The 3,297-nt window shown below is 47.8% G+C and overlaps 1 protein-coding gene across 2 annotated transcripts in view; it reads left to right on the forward strand.

Annotated features, from left to right (window-relative positions):
- The window catches only part of LOC113210004 (peroxisomal leader peptide-processing protease-like), a 92,136-nt gene that overhangs the window by 62,549 nt on the left and 26,290 nt on the right, over nt 1-3,297 (forward strand). The gene's annotated exons all lie outside the window — the stretch shown is intronic.

Below are 3,297 nucleotides of genomic sequence, written 5' to 3' on the forward strand. Positions count from 1 at the left end.
AATAGAGTATTTTTTATGAGTTTCGAGTTTCTTATGAGTTTCAAGTTTTAAAGATCGGCATTAATGTCGGCAAGCTGAAAATAATTGACATTTATGGCAGGCTAGCCTACTTACTGCGAACTTATTGGAAAACTTACGAACTGATAACAGTTTATACTGATGTCCCAGCTTATAAAAAATAAAAAGCCACCACCACCACCACCACCATTACCACTTCCACTACCACCGCGGCGTGAAGGTGGTGGATGGGCCGAGATGTGGCGTGTTGCCCGCGCTGGACCGTGATTGGTCGAGAATGTGGGCCAGGGCGCTCGACTGGGCAGTGGGGGAGTACGACTGGACCGGGCCCGGCCGGGGCGGGGCACGCGTGTCGGCGTGGCGTGTTACTGCAACAGGTGCATTCGGCGTGCTCGGAGGCGACGTTACCCCGCATGAGTCATCGGATCACCTTGTTCTGTCAAAATGCGCAACCTTTACCATATGGAATATTCCTGAAATAATAGTGTAGCCTCACACTCTCAATGTAAGGGGAAATTTTGTACCTCGCACGGTAAAAAGAATGTCTTGAAATCCGAGGAAATTTCTTGGATTTCAAGATTGAGTGGATAATTTTAAGATTGGCCCTTGAAATCCCAGACTTTGTCTTGAAACCCGCAGCTTCCAAGGAAAAGCCTTGAAGTTTTCGTCTGGTATTCAAGGGTTTTCCTTGAAGCACGATCTAGATACTTCAAGGGAAACCCTTGAATATCAGACGAAAATTCCAAGGAATTCCCTTGGAAGCTGGGAGTTTTAAGACAAAGTCTGGGATTTCAAGGGCCAATCTTGAAATTATCCGCTTGATCTTGAAATCCAAGAAATTTCCTCGGATTTCAAGACATTCTTTTTACCATGCGAAACGAAAGGTTTTTTTGTGCACATATGCAGCCCGGATGCAATTTTGTCCCTAAAACTGGACAAAATGTGTGGAACTTTACCCAATTTATCAAAAATTAGAATGGTGGGGGGGTTGCATCCGATCTGCATGTGCACTAAAACGTTGTCTTTTAGGGAACGAAAAAGGTCACGTAGAGTGCTCTTTTATTTATTTTTTCCAGCCGAACTGTGTTTTGCGTTTTGTACGAAAACGCGCTAGTGTCTCTCCTACGTGTTTCACGAGCTGATATAGCCACCGGCGGTCTGTCCAGGGCCGCCCATGGCCGCCCCGGGTCCGATGGCCCCCGGCCGTGCTCGGCCCAGCCCGGTCCCCGGCGGCGTGGCACGGCACGGCACCGGATTCACGTTGGACTTCGCATTCGCGGTGGTGTAGAGTTCGCATGATGCCTGGCGGTGCCATGCGTGACCTCCCCACAAACCACGGAATGTGGCGGAAACGATTTTGCGCACGCTGCCAAAAAATAATGCGATGAAATAGAAACTCCATGTGTTAGAGAGGGCGGGACGATGCCCTGCTTACTGTCCTACACACTGGAAATGCAAGTGTGTGAATGTCACACACTACTTGTAGGTGTGTAAATGCCCATTTTTACACTTAAAGGAGTAAAGGTGTAAATTTTTCTTTGCAAATTCACACTTACTTGCGCCTCCGCGAACGAATGGCGTTCATACACGTGAAAGTGTGTGCGACATTCACATACTTGGGTCTCCGGTATAAGCGTGGCTTTCAATGATGAAGATATTTACTGCATAAGAATATTTACGTCAAACACAACAGTTATTAACCCATTTGCGTTCGTTTGCACCGGGTGGGGGTGGGGGCTTTTTAAGTTAAGGGTTGCATATCGATGTGATGTAACGCCGCATCGCTTGGAACGTCGTCTGGTCGAGTGCGAGACAGGTTGAGTCTCCGCGAAACTTGTAAGAGTGTGAAGGAGGCGAGCGTTTGGATTAAGTTCTCTGAACCCGCCCTCCGACTCTACCAGGTACGCGTCTACTGGGGCAGCCACCAGCCTACCTGCCACGGAAGCGCGCGCATGTGTGTCTCGGGCCGACGCGAGCCGCCCGTCCAAACACCGAGTGGCCATTTTCGGGTCGTAGTGAGGCGTGGCGGCTGTTCGGCCCCAGTGTGTCCTTACCTCGGTGGTTCTGTTCCGGCTGCAACACACAGTAAGTGGTATGATTAGCAGGGGGTTCCTTTTTTGGGATGAAATTAGTTGGACTCTGAGAAATCTACTGAGCTAAGTGTGATATAAATAGGATATAGCTAAAAGTGAATATGAATGACGGACAAGGGCCTGAAAAAGCGCTGTTGACATTTACAGCGTGGCCCCCTCCTACCCCGCTCTTTTACTTAGTCAGGCAAGGATGATAAGGAAGTTTCAAGGGTACGAACACTGGGCAAAACAAATGTAGAAAGTTGCACATAAAATGATGTGTAGTTTCAAGTGTGCAAAAACCCATAACTGCGTGATGTCGAACTGAACTAGACGTCAATTGGTGTGCAAACGTTACACATTTCGATTACTGTGTGCAGTTCAGTTGAACACCACGTAATGCTAAAAATCATTAGTTGCACACTTAGGTGTGCAATATTTGCTCACTTGTTTTTATCAGTGAATGCTTAAGTGGCCTTACAATGGACGTAACCGAGGTAACATGGGCTTTAGAGTGCTAAAACGTGCTGAGTCTTGCATCTTTCGGGGTCTAGTGCCTTTTGCATTAAACCATCCGCACTTTTGGTTTCCCAGTGGTCCTAGATGAACTAGGACGCCGACGTACGACCACACTCGCTATTCTTTACGGAATAAATATCATTATAATACGCAATTCCCCAGTTAAATCCTAGATTTACTATATGAGCTACTGTGGGTCTGAAAACGAGGGCAATGCTTGTAAAAAGATCACGTTTCGTGAAAAAACGCGAAGCGAAAGTGATAAAATCACAAAAGCATATTTTGGATGCGTTTAGCCTTAAACGCGATGGAGGAAGGAGCCCTCGCGAAAGATCTCGACCCGTAGATCGGGTATGGACCGGAACGCGCGAAAGACGAGCCTTCTGCTGAAATCATCCTAGTCCCCCCCTCCCCCTCCCTTTCCGCGCTGGACGACACGAGGCCCATAGTTGACCAAGCACTGTACTCATCACATTTCTACGCGCCTCTCCCTTGGAATTTTCTTTTGCCCAACCAACGAAGTCTGTAACAGTGGTGGCAGCAGAATGCAAACTCAAGCAAATTGTTGAGAAAACCACGAAAAAAAAAAGGGCTCATGGAGTTTTTGACACTCATTTTTTGTTTTCGGGCTGTGTAGGTGTGGCGCCGGTGCCAATTTACCGCCTGTTGACGTCATGGGGTGGGGTGG

Source organism: Frankliniella occidentalis, unplaced genomic scaffold, assembly GCF_000697945.3.
Source record: "Frankliniella occidentalis isolate FOCC.00 unplaced genomic scaffold, Focc_3.1 Scaffold7, whole genome shotgun sequence".
In the NCBI taxonomy this organism is placed as follows: domain Eukaryota; kingdom Metazoa; phylum Arthropoda; class Insecta; order Thysanoptera; family Thripidae; genus Frankliniella; species Frankliniella occidentalis.